General features: G+C 39.6%; 1 long non-coding RNA gene across 1 annotated transcript; it reads right to left on the bottom strand.

Moving 5' to 3' along the window:
• Positions 1-305: 305 nt before the first annotated feature.
• LOC139364080 (uncharacterized) lies at positions 306-23,183 on the bottom strand. Its single transcript, XR_011625330.1, has 3 exons — positions 23,055-23,183; positions 20,996-21,108; positions 306-378 (listed from the first exon to the last, which is right to left on the bottom strand). It is a non-coding gene; the product is annotated as an uncharacterized lncRNA (long non-coding RNA).
• Positions 23,184-23,498: the final 315 nt, after the last annotated feature.

Raw genomic sequence — 23,498 nt, 5'->3', positions numbered from 1 at the left:
CAAACTGTGCTTTTTAAAATTTCAAACATGTAACAACTATCTTAAGAGTAAAGATTCATTGTATTCTAATATTTAATAACATTTATAAGGACTTCTTTATATTGCTTCAATGAAACAATGGTTAATCCATACATTAAAGATTCAATTCTATTATATCCTGTTCTTAATCCCATTTGGGGTGTAAATTTCCTATCACTAAGACCATTTAACATTTTTAAGAAATGCCTGATTATTTTGACAACCAAGGCAGCAGTAGCTATAACCACAATGACCACATTTTTCCAAAGAGGGAGCAGGTCCTTAACTTGAACCAGCAGATTCCAAATTCAGCTCTTGAAAATCCACAGGTCCTGAGTTGGTGGCTCTGGTTGGGGGTCACTGTGGAGGGCAGAAGTAAAAAACATGTCTAAGCTCTTTTAATAATTATGAAATATGTCGAATATAAAGAAAAGATAATAAGTTTACAAATGTAAACTTATTTCCTTCTCTTATTCTCTCATTTCCCCCTCTTTTTCCTAGAGGTCTTCAGCATTTTGAAGATGTTGCATGTACTTCCCGTTATCCCATTATATTTGTAATGTTTGTACTATATATCTTTTTATCTATAAATAATAGACAGTATTTGGGGTGCATATATTATACTGCATATATCATTCTCTAACTTGTTTTTGTCCACACAAAATTGTTTTTAAGTTTTATCCAAGTCAATATCCACAGATCTGGTTAATTCCTTTTAATAGCAGTCCCTCTGTCATCATCAGGGGTCCTGGTCACAAACAACAGAAACTGACTCTTATTAAATTAAGCAGAAAATGATTTAATTAGAAGGTTGTTGGGGGCTTGACAGGAGAAACATTAGTCTGAAGATACAGGCTTTGGAAAAGGGCAGTTGGGTGAGAGGCTGGGCAACTGAAATCACATACCTAGTCTTACCAAAGGAAGTGCCATTGGGTACCCCTGGTGGCACCTCTGCAGTTTGCCTGCCACCAGCACAGCCACCATCAGTGGCTATGCACCAGTGAACCATGCATGTTACCCCATCTGTCACATTTGCTGGTACTCACTGATGCTGCTGCCTCTATCTTCATTCTAGTAGTCTGTGGATTCCTTCATTTCTCAGGCACTGTCTTATGCCCTGAGAACAGAGCACTAAATAAAACCAACTGTTTGCCCTCAAAGGGTTTACACTATGGAGAGGATGATGGACAATAAATGAATTGTATTTATATCTGCATCTATATCTATATCTACATAATTGGTGATGCTTGCTCAGGATTCAAGAGGAACACGTGATTGTTTAACTTCAGATCCTATGTATACTACAGGTGCCAGGAAGCCAGAAGAAATATCTACTCTCATCTACAGCATGGAGTCACAAAATATTTGCTACTTTATTGTATAAATTTTAATTACTCCAAAGGGAGCAAAGTAATGTCAGATGTTATCTTAATTTGCATTTCCCTGAAACATGGTGAAAATGTGTTCACTGTCTGTAGGATTTTCTCTTCTATAATTTGTTGTTCATAATCTGTGCCTGCATTTCTCCTATTTTTCTTGTCTCTTTCTTATTACAATGTAAGAAAAAAATGCATTTTCTTATTCCAGTATGCTAATCCTGGTTAGGTAAATATGCTGCAATTATATTTTCCCAGCCCTTGGCCTAACTTGTTACAGTGTTTATGCTACTGCTTTTAAAAAATCAGCTTTATTGAGATATAATTTACAGAAAATAAAACTCACCAGTTTAGAGTGTACAGTTCGATAAGTTTTGACAAATGTTCATAGTCACAATGATGGAATAGAACATTCTCATTACCCCAAAAGCCTCCTGAATGTTCATCTGTTGTTAAGCCCCTCCCCCACCCCGGGCAACCACTGATCTGCTTGTCCATATACTTGTTTTAAATTTTTAATTATGTATAATTAATCATACAGTATGTAACCTTGGTGTCTGAATTTCTTCATTTAGTTTAAAGGTTTTGAGATTCATCAATGTTGATGCCTGGATCAGCAGCATGTCCCTTTTTATTGCTGAGTAGTATTTTCTTGTGTAAATAATACCACAATTTGTTTATTTATTCATCAGTTGATGGATATTTGTTTCCTTTTTTTTTTTTTTCCGCATTTACAAACGAAGCTACTGTGAATATTCAAGTGCAAGTTGAAAGAGAGACAAAATCCTACCCTCATCCTTTTAGGGTCCCAGCTGGGTTGGGGAATTAAATTGACGTAAGATAGATTAACGGGAGAAAAACATACAAATGTATTTAACACAAGTGTTGGGCAGCATGGGAGCCCTCGTAAAGAAATGAAGAACAAAAGAAGCAGTTAGAATCAGTTGCGTAAATATGAGCTGGACAAAGAATAGTAAGTCTGAAGAAGCAGCTAAATCATGTAGGGAGATTTAAAAGAGTTATTTTAACGAAGCCTGTGTAGAAGTCTCTTGGTCTCAATTTCTCATCCTTGAGGATAAAGATGTTGCATCTGGCCGGGCGCGGTGGCTCAAGCCTGTAATCCCAGCACTTTGGGAGGCCGAGACGGGCGGATCACGAGGTCAGGAGATCGAGACCATCCTGGCTAACACGGTGAAACCCCATCTCTACTAAAAAAATACAAAAAACTAGCCGGGCGAAGTGGCGAGCGCCTGTGGTCCCAGCTACTCTGGAGGCTGAGGCAGGAGAATGGCGTAAACCCGGGAGGCGGAGCTTGCAGTGAGCTGAGATCCCGCCACTGCACTCCAGCCTGGGCGACAGAGCCAGACTCAGTCTCAAAAAAAAAAAAAAAAAAAAGATGTTGCATCTTTCACAAAGGACTTTCACCTTTTGCTTTTAAGAAACAGCACAAAGGTCAGAGTAATCTTTTTGCACCTGCTGTTTTCCAAGTGCCTTCAACTTAAATAGTCAATATGCTAGAGGGTTATATTTTATATATAAAATATATATTAAAAAGAGGGTTATATATAACTCCTTCAAAGTCTTTGTGTGGACATACATTTTCATTTCTCTTGGAAAACTACCTGCAAATAAGGTTGACAGGCAGTATGGTAGATATTATAACTTTATAAGAAACTGTATTTCAAATTATTGCACCACTTTGCATTTTTAGCAGCCATCTATGAAAGTGGAAGTTACTCCACACCCCCAGCCAACGCTTGGCATTGAAAGTGCTCGTTTTAAAATGATACTTTCAACCGTTTTTCCCTAAAGACAAATAATTTTGAGTGTTTTTTCATGTATTTATCTGTCATCTTTGTATTTTCTTTGGTGAAATGTCTGCTCAACTTTTATAACCACAATTCTTAAAATCAGGTTGTTTTTCTTATTATTATGGAGTTGTGGGAGTTCTTTGTATATTCTGAATACTAGCTCTTTGTCAGATACTTGTTTTGCAAATATTTTCTCCCAGTCTTTTTAATTCTTTAACACTATCTTATAAAAGGCAAAAGTTTTAAATTTTTATGAAGTTCCAGTGATTATATTTTTCTTTTTATGTTAATTTTGTGTATTCTAAGAAATATTCACCTAACTCAAGGTCACAAATATTTTTTCCAATGTTTTTAGCTAGAAGCTTTACAATTTTAGCTGTTCTTATATTGATATGTCTAATTCATTTGAAATTCATTGTTTATATAGTATTAGATAAGGGTTGAGCTTCATTGTTTTCAATCTGGATGTCCAATTGTTCAAGTACCATTTGTTGAAAAGACTATTATTTCCCTTTTGAATTACTTTGGCAGCTTTGTTGAAATTCAATTGACCATATATGCGAGGGTCTATTTTTCTACTTTGGATTATTTTCCACTGATCTATTATGTCTGTGTTTACACCAATAGCACAATGACTTGATTACTGTAGCTTTATAGGAAGCTTCAACTTAGTACTATTAGGTACTTCCTTATAAAATGCTCTCTAAATATTTTGTATTTTCATATAAATTTTAGAATCAGCTTGCCAATTTAAAAAATTCTACTGAGATTTTGATTGGAATTTTATTCAGTCTATAGTTGAATTTAAGAATACTAAGTGATACTCTTCCAATCCTTAATGTGTTTCATCTCTCCTTTTATTTTAGTTTCTTTAACTTATTCAGCAGTGTTTTATAAGTTTTAGTGTACAGATCTTTCAAATATTGTGTGAAATTTTTCCCTACATATTTCATATTATTTTATGTTCTGGTAAATGGTATTATTTATTTCAATTTCAATTTTTTAACTGTCCATTGCTGGTGTGGGAAATACATTTGATTTTTATATACTGATTGTGTATCCTATGGTCTGGCTAAACTCACTTTTCTAAAAAATTATTAAATTTTTAAAAATTATACTACTCTTAGACTTTTCTACACAGACAATCAAGTTTCTATTAATAATGACAGTTTTACTTTTTTTGTTCCAGTGTAGGTAGCTTTTATGTCCTTTTTGCTCTCTGGTTGCAGAAGCTAAGATCTCTGGTATATTAAATACAAATGGTGAACATGGATAGTTGTGCCTTGTTTCTATTCTTTTGGGGAGAACATTCAATTTCTCACCATGAATTATGAGGTTAGCTCGAAGTTTTTGTTCGATTCCCTTTAGCAGGGTGAGAAAATTTTCTATTCCTAGTTTATATAGAGTTCCTAGTTTGCATAGAGTTAAGTAGGTATTGAATTTAGTGAATATATTTCAGCATCTATTAAAGCATATTTTCCTTTTTAGTCCGCTATTACAGTGAATTGCCTTGATTGATTTTAGAAAGCTAAACTAAATTTGCTTTACTGGGATAAACTTCTTTTGATTATGATACATTAGGACACTTGTATGTGTGTTGTTGGATTTGATTTGCAAAAACAAGTTTCTTAAAGATTTTTGCATCTATGTCTTTGAGGGATATTGCTCTGTAGTGTCCTTTTGATGCAGGTCTAAGCCCCAAGATTGAGGCTTAGCCCAGGAGGTTTCTTGGCTTTACCCAGGAAAGAATTGAAGAACAGGCTGGGCATGTTCATCAGCAGCTTTTATTGATGCAACGGCGTACAGCGGCAGCCGAGAGACTCTTCCTTGCAGAGCAGGGCTTACTCCATAGGCAGAGTGCCCAGGGCAGCAGATCAGAGGCAGGTTTGCACTCATATTTATACCCACTTTTGATTATATGCAAATTAAGGGGCAGTTTTTGTAGCAATTTCTAGGATGAGGGTGGTTAGCTTCTGGGTTGCAGGGTTATTGCCATGAAAAGGGGCAGTAACTTCTGAGTGTTGCTGTGGCAGTGGTAAACTCACATGGCACACTGGTGGGCATGTCTTATGGGGAGGTGATTCCACCCCAGACCCGTTTTATCTAGCCCTCAATTTGGTCTAGTGTCCAAGCCCCACCTCCAGACTCTAGTCCGGCCTCCTACCTCACTTTTTTTGTTTTGTTTTGTTTTGTTTTGTTTTAAGAAAGGGCTTCCCTCTGTTGCACAGGCTGGAGTGTATGATCTCTTCCCACCACAGCTTTAACCTCTTGATCCTCCCACCTCAGACTCCTGAGTAGCTGGGATTACAGGTGCACACCAGCATGCCCACCTAAGTTTTGTATTTTTTGTAGAGATGGGGTCTCACTATGTTACTTAGGCTTGTCTAGAACTCCTGGGCTCAAGCCATCCTCCTACCATGGCCTCCCAGAATGCTAGGACTACAGGCAAGGGCCACCGCACCTAGCCTGTTCTTTAAGTGTGCTATCTTTGTCTGATTATCGTATCATGAATTATCATGGACTCATAAAGTGGGTTGAGAAATAATTCTTCTCATATATCCTGAAATAATCCCATTAGAATTGGTTAGATGTCTTCTTTAAATATATGGCAGAATTCACCTCTGAAATATTTGGGCTGGGAGTTTGTGCCTGGCTGGAGGGCATTAAATACAAATTTAATTTATATAATAGACACAAGGATTTTCAGGCTATCTTCTTGAGTTAGTTTCATACTTTGTGTCTTTCAGTGACTTTGCCCATTTCACCTAAGTTGCTGATTTATTTGACATAATGGTATTCATAATACTTCATTATGCTTTTTCTCTTTTTAGAGGTATTAGGGATGTCACCTCTTTCATTCCTTTAATGGTAATTTGTGTCTTTCTTGTTTTTATCTTGATCATCATGTCTAGAGAGTCATTAGTTTTATTAATCTTTCCCAGTAATCAGATTTTGACTTTGTCATTTTTTTCTATTACTTTTCTGTTTTCAACATCATTAAATTCTGTTCTTCTACTTTATTGTTTCCTTCTTTTAATTGCTCTGGGTTTACTTTGCTCTTTCTCTTCTTTAAGCCTCTTTTATGGACAATTAGCTCACTGATTTGAGGCACTCCTTTTTCAACTATATGAATTTAATGCTAAACATTTTTCTCTAAAAAACTGCTTTAGCTGTATGTATCCCATAGATTTTTATAAATTGTGATTTTATTTTCATTCAGTGTATGATATTTTCTAGTTTCCACTGCAATTTCTTCTTCAAACCATAGTTAGTTACAGTTACAGTTTAATTTCTCAGTATTTGAAATTTTTCTGGAGACTTTATTTTATTGGTTTCTAAATAATTTTTGGTATGTTAAACAACATAATTTGTATCGAAATTTGTATTTAAATCTTCTTAAATTTATTGAGGCTCCTTTATTTTAATAATAGACACCGTTATCTTCTTAGTTTATCAAGAGTTTTTATCACAGAGATGTATTGAATTTTATCCAATTGCTTTTTACATCAATTTGTTGATACCCTGATGTATTTTAATAAACTTTGTGATTTTAAGCAAATTATGCATTTCTGAGACAAGTCTAACATGTAATGATTTAATTCACTATTGAATTTGGTTTCCTAATATTTTATTTATGATTTTTTTATCTGTCTTAGTAAGAGAAATCTGTAATTTTTCTCCTCTTGATCTGTCCTTTACCAATTTGAAAATCAAGCTAAAATTAGCATCATAAAAAGTTGAGTAGATTTCTTCCTCTTTCTCTATTCAGAAACAAATAGTACAAAAAAAAAAAAACAAACAAAAAAAAACTACAGTGTATTGTCTCCCTGATAGGCAAAATTCATTTATAAAAAAACAAGGTTTGGTGTCTTTCTAAAAGAGATGCAACTGATGTAATTTGTGTATCAGTAAGTTTACTTTTTGATGGTAATTTGTGTATCCATATATCTTCTTTCATTTCACCTGATTGTAATCACTCATAGTTTTAAATAATTATCTATTTCATCTAAATTGTTATATTTACTGCAATAAAGCTGTTCATAAAAATCCTTTCGTATCTATCACAAATATTTTTGCTCCTAATATTTTTATTTTTGCCTTTTCTCAATTAATTTTACCAGAGGTTTTTCTGTTTCAGTAGTCTTTTAAATAGTTACCTTTGATTTCTTTAATCCTTTAATTCTATTTTTTTGTAATATTTGCTCTTCTGTTTATTACATCTTTGCTTCTACTTTCTTTGGACTCACTCTATTGTCTTTATTAATTTATTGAGTTAAGTGCCTATTTAATTTTTAAACTTTAGTATTTCCTAATGTGTGCCTTTAAAGTTACAAATTCCCATCTAAATAACACTTTAATTTTATCTGACATTTTTATTGGTAATGATTTTCTTATTTAGTTTTCAATATTTTCTTATTTACATTATGCCTTCTTCTGTGTTCCATGAATTACTAAACATAGCATTCTTCTGTTTTAGTGTCTAAGCAGATGATCAGATTGGGAGAGATTATTTCACTAATCTCTGAATTTCTTGCAATAGGTTTAGGGATTGTGGTCTAGTTGGATATACAAATCAAATAGTATTGAAAATATTGGCTGAAACTTTCATTCAGTTTATTACATGGTCAGTGTTTGAAAACAGTACATAGATATTATTGAAAATGAGTATTCTCTGTGTTTTTCAGAATTTTATATATAGCTTAAGTTTTTCAGCATGTTGTTCACATTTTCTGTATCTTTACTAACAGTTTCAAAAGAGTGTTACTAAAATAATCTTACTCTGATTATGAATTTGCTAATTTCCCCTTACCACTCTGTAAACTTTTGCTTTACATGTTTTGTATTGTGTTGTTAGTTGCATTCAGGTTCATGATTTTTGTATATTCAGATAAAATATTATTTTTTATTATAAGTAATGACTAACCAAATTCCTATTAATAATTTTTTGTTTTGAATTTTTTTGATATTAATTTGAATACCTATTTTTAAATGTACTCATTTTTAATTTCCAATAATTATATATATTTATTGGATACAACATGATTTTTTAGTCTATGTGTACATTATAGAAAGATTCAGGTGGGCGGAGCAAGATGGCCGAATAGGAAGAGCTCCAGTCTCCAACTCCCAGCGCGAGCGACACAGAAGACCGGTGATTTCTGCATTTTCAACTGAGGTACTGGGTCCATCTCACTGGGGAGTGCCGGACGATCGGTGCTGGTCAGCTGCTGCAGCCTGACCAGCGAGAGCTGAAGCAGAGCGAGGCATTGCCTCACCTGGGAAGCGCAAGGGGGAAGGAAATCCCTTTTCCTAGCCAGGGGAACTGAGACACACAACACCTGGAAAATTGGGTAACTCCCACCCCAATACTGCGCTTTAAGCAAACAGGCACACCAGGAGATCATATCCCACACCTGGCCGGGAGGGTCCCACACCCACGGAGCCTTCCTCATTGCTAGCACAGCATTCTGTGATCTCGCGGCAAGGCAGCAGCGAGGCTGGGGGAGGGGCGCCCGCCATTGCTGAGGCTTAAGTAGGTAAACAAAGCTGCTGGGAAGCTCGAACTGGGTGGAGCTCACAGCAGCTCAAGGAAACCTGCCTGTCTCTGTAGACTCCACCTCTGGGGACAGGGCAATAACAAACGCAGCCGAAACCTCCGCAGACGCAAACGACTCTGTCTGACAGCTTTGAAGAGAGAAGTGGATCTCCCAACACGGAGGTTGAGATCTGAGAAGGGACAGACTCCCTGCTCAAGTGGGTCCCTGACCCCTGAGTAGCCTAACTGGGAGACATCCCCCACTAGGGGCAGTCTGACACCCCACACCTCACAGGGTGGAGTACACCCCTGAGAGGAAGCTTCCAAAGCAAGAATCAGACAGGTACACTCGCTGTTCAGAAATATTCTATCTTCTGCAACCTCTGCTGCTGATACCCAGGCAAACAGGGTCTGGAGTGGACCTCAAGCAATCTCCAACAGACCTACAGCTGAGGGTCCTGACTGTTAGAAGGAAAACTATCAAACAGGAAGGACACCTACACCAAAACCCCATCAGTACATCACCATCATCAAAGACCAGAGGCAGATAAAACCACAAAGATGGGGAAAAAGCAGGGCAGAAAAGCTGGAAATTCCAAAAATAAGAGCGCATCTCCCCCGGCAAAGGAGCGCAGCTCATCGCCAGCAACGGATCAAAGCTGGACGGAGAATGACTTTGACGAGATGAGAGAAGAAGGCTTCAGTCCATCAAATTTCTCAGAGCTAAAGGAGGAATTACGTACCCAGCGCAAAGAAACTAAAAATCTTGAAAAAAAAGTGGAAGAATTGATGGCTAGAGTAATTAATGCAGAGAAGGTCATAAACGAAATGAAAGAGATGAAAACCATGACACGAGAAATACATGACAAATGCACAAGCTTCAGTAACCGACTCGATCAACTGGAAGAAAGAGTATCTGCGATTGAGGATCAAATGAATGAAATGAAGCAAGAAGAGAAACCAAAAGAAAAAAGAAGAAAAAGAAATGAACAAAGCCTGCAAGAAGTATGGGATTATGTAAAAAGACCAAATCTACGTCTGATTGGGGTGCCTGAAAGTGAGGGGGAAAATGGAACCAAGTTGGAAAACACTCTTCAGGATATCATCCAGGAGAACTTCCCCAACCTAGTAGGGCAGGCCAACATTCAAATCCAGGAAATACAGAGAACGCCACAAAGATACTCCTCGAGAAGAGCAACTCCAAGACACATAATTGCTAGATTCACCAAAGTTGAAATGAAGGAAAAAATCTTAAGGGCAGCCAGAGAGAAAGGTTGGGTTACCCACAAAGGGAAGCCCATCAGACTAACAGCAGATCTCTCGGCAGAAACTCTCCAAGCCAGAAGAGAGTGGGGGCCAATATTCAACATTCTTAAAGAAAAGAATTTTAAACCCAGAATTTCATATCCAGCCAAACTAAGTTTCATAAGTGAAGAAGAAATAAAATCCTTTACAGATAAGCAAATGCTTAGAGATTTTGTCACCACTAGGCCTGCCTTACAAGAGACCCTGAAGGAAGCACTAAACATGGAAAGGAACAACCGGTACCAGCCATTGCAAAAACATGCCAAAATGTAAAGACCATCGAGGCTAGGAAGAAACTGCATCAACTAACGAGCAAAATAACCAGTTAATATCATAATGGCAGGATCAAGTTCACACATAACAATCTTAACCTTAAATGTAAATGGACTAAATGCTCCAATTAAAAGACACAGACTGGCAAACTGGATAAAGAGTCAAGACCCATCAGTCTGCTGTATTCAGGAGACCCATCTCACACGCAGAGACATACATAGGCTCAAAATAAAGGGATGGAGGAAGATTTACCAAGCAAATGGAGAACAAAAAAAAGCGGGAGTTGCAATACTAGTCTCTGATAAAACAGACTTTAAACCATCAAAGATCAAAAGAGACAAAGAAGGCCATTACATAATGGTAAAGGGATCAATTCAACAGGAAGAGCTAACTATCCTAAATATATATGCACCCAATACAGGAGCACCCAGATTCATAAAGCAAGTCCTTAGAGACTTACAAAGAGACTTAGACTCCCATACAATAATAATGGGAGACTTCAACACTCCACTGTCAACATTAGACAGATCAACGAGACAGAAAGTTAACAAGGATATCCAGGAATTGAACTCATCTCTGCAGCAAGCAGACCTAATAGACATCTATAGAACTCTCCACCCCAAATCAACAGAATATACATTCTTCTCAGCACCACATCGTACTTACTCCAAAATCGACCACGTAATTGGAAGTAAAGCACTCCTCAGCAAATGTACAAGAACAGAAATTATAACAAACTGTCTCTCAGACCACAGTGCAATCAAACTAGAACTCAGGACTAAGAAACTCAATCAAAACCGCTCAACTACATGGAAACTGAACAACCTGCTCCTGAATGACTACTGGGTACATAGCGAAATGAAGGCAGAAATAAAGATGTTCTTTGAAACCAATGAGAACAAAGATACAACATACCAGAATCTCTGGGACACATTTAAAGCAGTGTGTAGAGGGAAATTTATAGCACTAAATGCCCACAAGAGAAAGCAGGAAAGATCTAAAATTGACACTCTAACATCACAATTAAAAGAACTAGAGAAGCAAGAGCAAACACATTCGAAAGCTAGCAGAAGGCAAGAAATAACTAAGATCAGAGCAGAACTGAAGGAGATAGAGACACAAAAAAACTCTCCAAAAAATCAATGAATCCAGGAGTTGGTTTTTTGAAAAGATCAACAAAATTGACAGACCACTAGCAAGACTAATAAAGAAGAAAAGAGAGAAGAATCAAATCGACGCAATTAAAAATGATAAAGGGGATATCACCACCGACCCCACAGAAATACAAACTACCATCAGAGAATACTATAAACACCTCTACGCAAATAAACTGGAAAATCTAGAAGAAATGGATAATTTCCTGGACACTTACACTCTTCCAAGACTAAACCAGGAAGAAGTTGAATCCCTGAATAGACCAATAGCAGGCTCTGAAATTGAGGCAATAATTAATAGCCTACCAACCAAAAAAAGTCCAGGACCAGATGGATTCACAGCTGAATTCTACCAGGGGTACAAGGAGGAGTTGGTACCATTCCTTCTGAAACTATTCCAATCAATAGAAAAAGAGGGAATCCTCCCTAACTCATTTTATGAGGCCAACATCATCCTGATACCAAAGCCTGGCAGAGACACAACAAAAAAAGAGAATTTTAGACCAATATCCCTGATGAACATCGATGCAAAAATCCTCAATAAAATACTGGCAAACCGGATTCAGCAACACATCAAAAAGCTTATCCACCATGATCAAGTGGGCTTCATCCCTGGGATGCAAGGCTGGTTCAACATTCGCAAATCAATAAACATAATCCAGCATATAAACAGAACCAAAGACAAGAACCACATGATTATCTCAATAGATGCAGAAAAGGCTTTTGACAAAATTCAACAGCCCTTCATGCTAAAAACGCTCAAGAAATTCGGTATTGATGGAACGTACCTCAAAATAATAAGAGCTATTTATGACAAACCCACAGCCAATATCATACTGAATGGGCAAAAACTGGAAAAATTCCCTTTGAAAACTGGCACAAGACAGGGATGCCCTCTCTCACCACTCCTATTCAACATAGTGTTGGAAGTTCTGGCTAGGGCAATTAGGCAAGAGAAAGAAATCAAGGGTATTCAGTTAGGAAAAGAAGAAGTCAAATTGTCCCTCTTTGCAGATGACATGATTGTATATTTAGAAAACCCCATTGTCTCAGCCCAAAATCTCCTTAAGCTGATAAGCAACTTCAGCAAAGTCTCAGGATACAAAATTAATGTGCAAAAATCACAAGCATTCTTATACACCAGTAACAGACAAACAGAGAGCCAAATCAGGAATGAACTTCCATTCACAATTGCTTCAAAGAGAATAAAATACCTAGGAATCCAACTTACAAGGGATGTGAAGGACCTCTTCAAGGAGAACTACAAACCACTGCTCAGTGAAATCAAAGAGGACACAAACAAATGGAAGAACATACCATGCTCATGGATAGGAAGAATCAATATCGTGAAAATGGCCATACTGCCCAAGGTAATTTATAGATTCAATGCCATCCCCATCAAGCTACCAATGAGTTTCTTCACAGAATTGGAAAAAACTGCTTTAAAGTTCATATGGAACCAAAAAAGAGCCCGCATCTCCAAGACAATCCTAAGTCAAAAGAACAAAGCTGGAGGCATCATGCTACCTGACTTCAAACTATACTACAAGGCTACAGTAACCAAAACAGCATGGTACTGGTACCAAAACAGAGATATAGACCAATGGAACAGAACAGAGTCCTCAGAAATAATACCACACATCTACAGCCATCTGATCTTTGACAAACCTGAGAGAAACAAGAAATGGGGAAAGGATTCCCTATTTAATAAATGGTGCTGGGAAAATTGGCTAGCCATAAGTAGAAAGCTGAAACTGGATCCTTTCCTTACTCCTTATATGAAAATTAATTCAAGATGGATTAGAGACTTAAATGTTAGACCTAATACCATAAAAACCCTAGAGGAAAACCTAGGTAGTACCATTCAGGACATAGGCATGGGCAAAGACTTCATGTCTAAAACACCAAAAGCAACGGCAGCAAAAGCCAAAATTGACAAATGGGATCTCATTAAACTAAAGAGCTTCTGCACAGCAAAAGAAACTACCATCAGAGTGAACAGGCAACCTACAGAATGGGAGAAAATTTTTGCAATCTACTCATCTGACAAAGGGCTAATATCCAGAACCTACAAAGAACTCAAACAAATTTACAAGAAAAAAACAACCCCATCAAAAAGTGGGCAAAGGATATGAACAGACATTTCTCAAAAGAAGACATTCATACAGCCAACAGACACATGAAAAAATGCTCATCATCACTGGCCATCAGAGAAATGCAAATCAAAACCACAATGAGATACCATTTCACACCAGTTAGAATGGCGATCATTCAAAAGTCAGGAAACAACAGGTGCTGGAGAGGATGTGGAGAAATAGGAACACTTTTACACTGTTGGTGGGATTGTAAACTAGTTCAACCATTATGGAAAACAGTATGGCGATTCCTCAAGGATCTAGAACTAGATGTACCATATGACCCAGCCATCCCATTACTGGGTATATACCCAAAGGATTATAAATCATGCTGCTATAAAGACATATGCACACGTATGTTTATTGCAGCACTATTCACAATAGCAAAGACTTGGAATCAACCCAAATGTCCATCAGTGACAGATTGGATTAAGAAAATGTGGCACATATACACCATGGAATACTATGCAGCCATCAAAAAGGATGAGTTTGTGTCCTTTGTAGGGACATGGATGCAGCTGGAAACCATCATTCTCAGCAAACTATCGCAAGAACAGAAAACCAAACACCGCATGTTCTCACTCATAGGTGGGAACTGAACAATGAGATCACTTGGACTCAGAAAGGGGAACATCATACACCGGGGCCTATCATGGGGAGGGGGGCAGGGGGAGGGATTTCATTGGGAGTTATACCTGATGTAAATGCCGAGTTGATGGGTGCAGCACACCAACATGGCACAAGTATACATATGTAACAAACCTGCACGTTATGCACATGTACCCTACAACTTAAAGTATAATAATAATAAATAAATTTAAAAATATATATATATATAAAAAAAAAAGAAAGATTCAATCAAAGTAACTAACATATCTAGCACCTCACCAACATTTTTGGTGAGAATTTTAAAAATCTACTATTATAGTAATTTTGAAAGAGTACCTTATTATTAACAGTGTTCACCATGAAGTGCATTACTTATTCTTTTAGTCTAACTGAGACTTTGCACCTTTGGATCAACATCTCCTTTTTCCTTTTTCTTCACCCTTACCTCAGACTCTGGAAACTACCTTTCTACACTCTGTTTCTTAAAGATTGACTTTTTTAAGACTCCCCATGTAGGTGAGATAATAAAGTATTTATCTTTCTCTGCCAGGCTTATTTCACTAAGCATAACATCTTCCAGTTCCATCCATATTGTCACAAATGACAATATTTCCTTCTTTTTCAAGGTTGTATAGCATACCATTGTGTGTACATACCACATTTGCTTTATCCATTCATCCATTGATGGACACTAGCCAAAGCCATCTACAGATCAAGGCAATCCCTATCAAAATTTCAATGTCACTTTTTACAGAGAAAAAAATCTTAAAATTTGCAGTGTAGAACTCCAAATAGCCAAAGCAATCTTGAGAAAAAGAACAAAGCTAGAAGTGTCATACTCCCTGGTTTCAAAATATATGATGGAGGTATTTTAATAAAAAAAGTATGACACTGGCATGAAAAAACAACACATTGACCAATGAAACAGGATCAAAAACCTTGAAATAAGCCCAAGTATTCAAGGTCAATTACTTTTTGATAAAGTTTCCAAGAATACATGATGGGGAAAAGGTAATTTGTAATACATGGTATTGAGAAAACTGAATATCCACAGGCAAAAGAATAAAATTGGAACCTAATCTTGCACTATCTACAGAAATAAACTCAAAATCAATAAAATACTTAAATGTAAGACCTAAAACTGTAAAGCTACTAGGAAAAAAAAAAAAAAAAAAAACAGTTCCATGACATTGATTGGAGCAATGGTTTCTTGAATGGGACTCCAAAAACCCAGGAAACAAAAGCAAAAATAGACAAATGGGATTGTATCAAACTAAAAAGCTTCTGAACAGCAAAGGAAACAATTAGAGTGAAGAGACAACCCATGGGTTGGAAGAAGACATGTGTAAACCATACAAATGTATAATATTGAATATCTAATAATGTCTAATAGCTAATATCTAAAATATTTAGGAAGCTCAACTCAATAGCAAGAAATCAAATGACCTGATTTTTAAAATGGGCAAAAATTCTGCCTAGATATTTCTCAAAAGAAGAGATACAAATGGCCAACAGATACATTAAAGAATGCTCAACATCTCTAATTATCAGGGAAATGCAAATTAAAACCACAATGAGACATCATCTCACACCCGTTGGAGTGGCTATTATCAAAAAGATAAATGATGGGCTGGGCACAGTGGTTCATGCCTGTAATCCCAGGATTTGGGAGGCTGAGGTGGGTAGATCACTTGAGCTCAAGAGTTTGAGACCAATCAGCCTGGGTAACATGGCAAAAATCTGTCTCTGCCAAAAAATACAAACATTAGCCAGGCATGGTGTTGCACACCTGTGGTCTCAGCTACTTGGGAGGCTGAAGTGGGAGGATCACTTGAGCCCAGGAGACAGAGGTTGTAATGAGCACTGATTGTGCCACTACACTCCAGCCTGGGTAATGGAGCAAAACCCTGTCAAAAAAAAAGACAAAGAATAACAAGTGTTGGTGAGGATGTAGAGGAAAGGAAACCCTTGTATATTGTGAGTGAGAATTTAAACTAGTACAGCCATTTCAGAAAATAGTATGCAGACAGTTCTCGAAAGAAGACATTCATACAGCCAACAGACACATGAAAAAATGCTCATCATCACTGGCCATCAGAGAAATGCAAATCAAAACCACAATAAGATACCATCTCACACCAGTTAGAATGGCGATCATTCAAAAGTCAGGAAACAACAGGTGCTGGAGAGGATGTGGAGAAATAGGAACACTTTTACACTGTTGGTGGGATTGTAAACTAGTTCAATCATTATGGAAAACAGTATGGCGATTCCTCAAGGATCTAGAACTAGAAGTACCATATGACCCAGCCATCCCATTACTGGGTATATACCCAAAGGATTATAAATCATGCTGCTATAAAGACACATGCACATTTATGTTTATTGCAGCACTATTCACAATAGCAAAGACTTGGAATCAACCCAAATGTCCATCAGTGACAGACTGGATTAAGAAAATGTGGCACATATACACCATGGAATACTATGCAGCCATCAAAAAGGATGAGTTTGTGTCCTTTGTAGGGACATGGATGCAGCTGGAAACCATCATTCTCAGCAAACTATCGCAAGAACAGAAAACCAAACACCGCATGTTCTCACTCATAGGTGGGAATTGAACAATGAGATCACTTGGACTCGGGAAGGGGAACATCATACACCGGGGCCTATCATGGGGAGGGGGGAGGGGGGAGGGATTGCATTGGGAGTTATACCTGATGTAAATCATGAGTTGATGGGTGCTGACAAGTTGATGGGTGCAGCACGCCAACATGGCACAAGTATACATATGTAACAAACCTGCACATTATGCACATGTACCCTAGAACTTAAAGTATAATAATAAAAAAAAGAAAAAAGAAAAAAGAAAAAGAAAATAGTATGGAGTTTCCTCAAAAACCTAAAAATAGAATTACCCTGTAATCCAGAAATCCCACTTCTGGATATATCTCCAAAGGAATTGAAATCAGTATGTCAAAGTGAAATCTACACTCCCATGCTCATTTCAGCACTATTCACAATAGCCAAGTTATAGAAGCAACCTAACTGGAATACTTATCTTTATAAGTATCTATATTTTATTCTATATATAAAACATATATTTTATACCTAAATGGAACACCTACTTGTTATTAGCAATTGTCTGATATATCTTTTGCTATTCCCTCATTTTCAGACACTCTACATTACCTTATTTTTAGATGTGTCTCTTACACATGGCGCATAGCCAGATTTATTTTGGGGGAGACTGTCATTTATTTACCTTCACCATTTTCCAGGTAATAAGCTAAATATTGTTCTTGATGCACAACAAGCACAAAGCCATGAATGTCTAATACAGGCATATCAACACCTAAACTCATGCATGTAAGTAGAGGGAGATTGGACTCTAGAACTCAGATCTCCCGTATTTCATTCAGGGGACTTTTCCTTTATGCTATCTTTCCTCAGATGTAGAGAAAAAAAAACTTCAATGTGAAGAAAATATACTAAAGATAGAGATGCTGCCTAATAAAGTAGAAAGAGCTACTTTAGGAAACCGAAAGCTTAAGCCTAGACTTTGTCAGTTACTCTGTGTGAACTCGGTCAAGTCATCACCCTATCTGATCCTTAGGTTTTCATCTTGCTGGACAAACCACAGCATACATGTGATTATCCTTCATGTGACTATCCTTACATCCACCTTAAAGGTGAAGAAATTCATATTCAGTGAAGGAAATTGACTTGCCCAGGTGGAAGATCTCGAATGTATTTCAGAGAATAGTTTTTTATATCACATAATCTCTTTTAAACGGAGCCTCACTCTGTTGCCCAGGCTGGAGTGCAGTGACGCAGTCTCAGCTCACTGCAACTTCTTACTTCCGGTTCAAACGATTCTGCTGTCTCAGTTTCCCGAGTAGCTAGGATTACAGCTTCCTGCCACCATATCCGGCTAATTTTTTTATATCTTTAGTAGAGATGGAGTTTCACCATGTTGGCCAGGCTGGTTTCGAACTATTGAAAAACGCATCTTTTGTGGCTTGAATTGTGACTCTCCTCTCCCACTCCCCCACCTCCCCCTCAAAAAAATTAGTTTGTTGAAGTCCTAATCCCAATATTTTCAGAGTGGGACCTTATTTGGAGATACAAGTCATGGTAGATGCAATTAGTTAAGATAAAGTCATTAGGCTGGGCCCTACTCCAATATGACTGGTGTCATAGTAAAAAGGGGGAATTTGGCCAGAGACACACGAAGAATGCCACATGAAGATGAAGGCAGAGGCTAGGGTGATGCTTCTGCAAGCTAAGGAAGGCAAAGGTTACCAGAAACTCCAAGAAAATAGGGGAGAAGGCCTGGAGCACAGTCTTTCTCCAACCTCAGAAGAAACGTGTTGATCCCTTAATTCAGACTTCGGACCTCCAGAACTATGAGAGAAGGTATTTCTGTTGTTTAGGCCACTTAATGTGTGGTACTTTGTTACTGCAGCCTGAAAAACCAATTCGGCATCATTCTATTACAACTGAACACCTTCTGGCCGAGTACCCACACATGTCCTCTGTACATACACACATGCGTGTGTCTCATATGTGTACCACGGAGAAGTGTTGCCCTGTACACAACATTTTAAAAATCCCTTTGTCTCCTTGGAAGATCTTCCCAGATAGTGGAGAGTAAAGCATAAGGGCCCTGGCTTGGGTCAGTAAACTTGAGTTTGGATATCAATTTAGACAAAAAATCTTTCCTGCTGGATCCTGGTCTCCTCATTTGGACACTGAGAGAGTTACAGCTCTAATCGGGTCTTAGTTGACTGAACTTTACATTTTCAAAATATTTTGCCAACCAATCTGTTCTTAGGCTGACATAATTAATTTGACTGCCCAATGTTTATTAATCAAAGACATATAAAACAAGATATGCACAAAAATCACTTCCCCCAGATTCCTATGATGTCACCAGCAGCCAATCAAAGCTGAAAAGGACATTCTTGTGGATTAGTTCTAAAGCTTATGCACAGCTGGGCCAGATGATCGAGGGGTCCAGCAGGGTGGACCCATGTGGCTAGGGGCCAACATCTGCCCGGAAACACCCCCTGTGGCCTCCCAAGCGGAGGCTGGTGGTAGAGAGGCTTTGTCATCCAGCCCAAGTGTCAAGCATTCCCTGGAAAGTGGTGAGTGAATATGGGATTCTCTCTCCTCGCTGCTTCAGCCTGGATGTGCATTCCCACGGAGGGCCTTGTAAAGGGGAAACTGACGGGATCAGGGCAGATCCAGGAAGACCAACAATTGGGTGGGCCACATGCTTGCATGAAATGCAAGGCCCCATCATCGCTACTGGGGAGAGAAGAAAGGCAGGGTGGGGCAGGATCAGGGGCTGAGTTGGTGAAAACCTTCAGCATAGACCCCACTGGCCTTTCCATCATCTTTGCACAAGCAATGGAGTTGGGTACCAAGCCCCCTTAACAACCAGTCACTAGCATTTTGTCCTTGAGTAAGTCACCTAAACTTATCTAGACATCAGTATTTCTCTGGGTCAAATGGAGATGATAAGTTCCCATCTTCCACTCTGCCTGATTAGGGTATCTATGAGAGTTGAGTTAGGATAATAGGTATGAGAAGTGTATTTAGTGTTCTGTAATTCAGCAAACATATTCTGAGCATTCCTCCTTGTTGTTCATTTGTTCAATCAGTAAAGACATACTGAGGGCCTAAGACGTGCCAAGAAGCAAATCAGGTGCCAGAAACATTGAGAGGAATGAATTGGCTGTCTAATGGAGAACAGAAACAATTGCACTGCTTTGCAGCATGTGTTTTGAGCTCTCACCAGCACAGCCTGTAGCAAGAGGGAAGCCTGAGCTCAACCCCTCAGAGCAGAGAGGTTCCAGGGCAGCAGCTTGCAGCCTTGCTGTGAGCCGGAAGGGATGTCCTTCCAGGGATGGCCAGCTCTCCTTACTCAAGTCTCAGCCCAGGGCTGGAAAGCCAGGGCCATGCTTCACTTGCTGTCCCAACTAGAGAAAACTGTGTTCCTTCATCCCTGTTCTGTAAAAAACAAAATAAACCTGCCCCCCACCTGGAAGAAAACCCTAAAACTAAACTTCTATCACCGTTTTTGTTAATTTTTCTGGAGCTGTTTGGCCTGCAACCTTTGGGATGTTTCTAGAAGGATGGAGAGAGGAAAAATGAGTACAATTTTCTCAACTAGATTTTCATGAATTCACTTCCCCTTTCCCCTCAATTCTAAAGTCACAGGTTTTCCAGGCCCCAAAATGACCCTCACTTTCTCCTATTTCCTTTGCCCTATACCTATATATAAAAAGAGACTGGAAAGTGCACAGCCTGATTCCCTCCTGGATCAGGATGGACAACTGGATGTTTTTAATCCACTGTGAACTGGATTTACAGCCGCTCAAAGCCAAGGTGATGAGTCCTGCTAGTTGAACCCCTGCAGAATGAATCTCCCACAAAAGATGGGGTTGGCATTCTCTCCATGATCTTCATGGGAGCCCTCAGGGAATTTAGAAATACAATAATCCTAAAGAGAAAGAAAGAATATGGGAGTCGCTTTCGGATATCACCCTTCAGTGTTTCTGAGCCTTCATCGATTGGCATGTGCGTCCGTGGGTTGTCACGTTCTTTTATCCTGTGATCACATTTTTGCACCAGCAACACAGGCAGGGATCTGGCGTCAGCCCCATGGGACTGATGAGCAAAGTGAGGCTGGGAGTGTGTAAGAAAAAACTGGAAAGTAGAACCGCAGCCCAAGCAGACCAAGCTCCATGTGGGCTGGCCTGGCACTGACCTGACAGCAGAGCTTTGCCACGGATGCTCAGGTGCTGTTCGAAATGCAGGGAACCGCTCTCCCTCCCAGGGGGCGGGGTGGCTTGGCAGAGAGGCGGCCAGTCGCTCTGTTGGCTGCAGAGATAATGATGTTTAGAGCTGGTTATCAACCACCTTTGAATGGCAGGCTCCGAATTCCTAATTAACTAACATCCGTGGTCTGGTAGCTCTTGTAAGAGTCCAATTGTATCAGATCTCAGGCATTCTACGTGGGTCTATCTCTCCCCAAAACCTGTGCTCGGTGCCTGATAAATAGAAGTTCCCCACAACAATAATTAATGAATGGAAGGAGAGAAAGGAGCAGGCTTTGTGAACTGTCCCAAATCCCAAGAGCTCCCAGGAATGAAAGTTGATTTTTCTGCCAAAGGAGGCCTGTGTGGACAATGCGCTTCGAGGAAAGGGCCAGGATGCTCAGCTGTTCTGAATTTACCCAGGAACGCAGGGGCCTGCAGTCCTGGGCCACCTGGCACCCAGCTGTTCATAGCATCATGGTCCCAGAATCCTGCCCTGGAGGGGCGTGGGGAGACCAGCCGACATAACCCTTCATTGTCCACACCTTACTGGGTCCATCCCGCTCCTTAAGGACAGATGCACAATGGGGATCCAGGCCATCCTGGATGGGCCTGTCTCTCATCCAGTTCCTCTCCTCCCGTGCTCCAATTACAGCTGACTCTATTGATACTATCTTAGTGTAGGGGTCGTTTTCCTGAAACATGCAGCCCCGGTGGGGCATGGTGGCTCACGCCTGTAATCCCAGCACTTTGGGAGGCTGAGGCAGGTGGATCACAAGGTCAAGAGATCGAGACCATCCTAGCCAACATGGGGAAACCCCATCTCTACTAAAAATACAAAAATTAGCTGGGCGTGGTAGTGCGTACCTATAGTCCCAGCTACTCAGGAGGCTGAGGCGGGAGAATCCCTTGAACCCAGGAGGCAGAGGTTGCAGTGAGCCGAGATGGTGCCACTGCACTCCAGCCTGGTGACAGAGTGACATTCCATCTCAAAACCAATCAACCAACAAACAAAAACATGTGGTCCCTCCTGCCTGAGCACCCTTCCTTTATTTTCCTCCTGGAGTATCCCTAGTCTTCCTTCAAGTTCAGCCCAACCTCACTTGCTCATGAAAGCTGTCCTGGACTTGCTTTCACTCAGTGGTGAGTACATACCATTCCTCCATGCAGCTTGTCTGGCGTCACTACCTTCACTGCAACACGTTTCCTGCTGCATTGAAGGTTTCCACATCTACATCTGAGCAGTACACTAGACCATGAGCTTCTCAACGGCATGACCAGAGTCATATCTATCTTTATCAGAGCAGAGCTTAGGGGAAAGCCGAGCAGAAAAGAATGGGTGCCCAGATAATACCTACCGAAAAACAAATTAATAAATTTCTTTGTATAAAATAATATTCTTTAACTCTCTAAGGACCGGGATGCTGTTTGGTGGTAAATAAATTCCTTCATTGGACTTGGCTCCTGTTAAAAGGGTAGGAACTGAATTCAGGCAGTAAGTGAAGACACGTGGAGAGGACCCTCCTGATGTATCGAAGGCCGGCTGAGGAATGGCAAGGATGGCCCTGGGCTCAGCCAGACTGGGATGAGCAGTGACACACCCTCGCCGGTGGATAAACCTCTCTGAGCACTCAGAAAATCTGGCCAGTGTGGTGACCAGCTGGCTTCTGTCTGTGTCCAGGCCAAGTGCCAGGAACTCAGGCCTGAGAATGAGGCTGTTATTTAGTACTCAGATGGGAGCTCAACGACCACGGGCTGTCTTTGCCATCCGTAACAGTTTGCTGCTGTGTCTATTCCCAACAAAGCTCAAAAAGACATGCGTCTGCTGGAGAGGACCGAGTTTTGGTTGTGCTGGAGAGTCCATCCCTCCGATCAAACGGCCACTGTGTTTGCTTAGATCCAGAGACGCGGGACCCAAGAGGCAAATAAGGGGCATCTTCTAGGTGGTGGCATTTCACAATCACGTGATGAGGGGAGTTACTCAGACCGTCTGAGCCTCAGTTTCCTTACCTGTGGAACCTAGTCTGCAGGGGACGGGCAGCTCATGCGATGAATAGTTGTGTTGGCATTGTCCAGGAACTCAGCAAATACCCACTGCTTTCCTCCAAGGCTGGATGAGGGGAGGCACAAGAAGAAAGGAAGCTCTGTCTCTCAGATATGTGTCTCCTTAAATGCCCCGCCCTGGGCGCGCTGCTCAGTCAGAGCTCCTCCTGCCATGGCTCTTGGCACAAGGTCTTTTTATTGAAGGCTTCCCTCGAAGGCAACAGAACACCCATCTCCATCAGCCTGTAGCTTTTCTTAAAGACCATATAATAAAATACTTGAATTCAATAAATCTTCCTCACAGGAAAATCTCAGATACCTCCACCCACCTAAAACTCAAATGAGGCAAGTTCACCAACTCTCTTTGTTTCCTTATAGGTATTTCTAGAATAGAGTTTAATAAGCATCATA

This window comes from Macaca nemestrina, chromosome 7, assembly GCF_043159975.1.
Source record: "Macaca nemestrina isolate mMacNem1 chromosome 7, mMacNem.hap1, whole genome shotgun sequence".
Taxonomy (NCBI): domain Eukaryota; kingdom Metazoa; phylum Chordata; class Mammalia; order Primates; family Cercopithecidae; genus Macaca; species Macaca nemestrina.
Note: the sequence above shows the minus strand (reverse complement) of the source record. Positions and strands in the feature narration are given on the sequence as shown.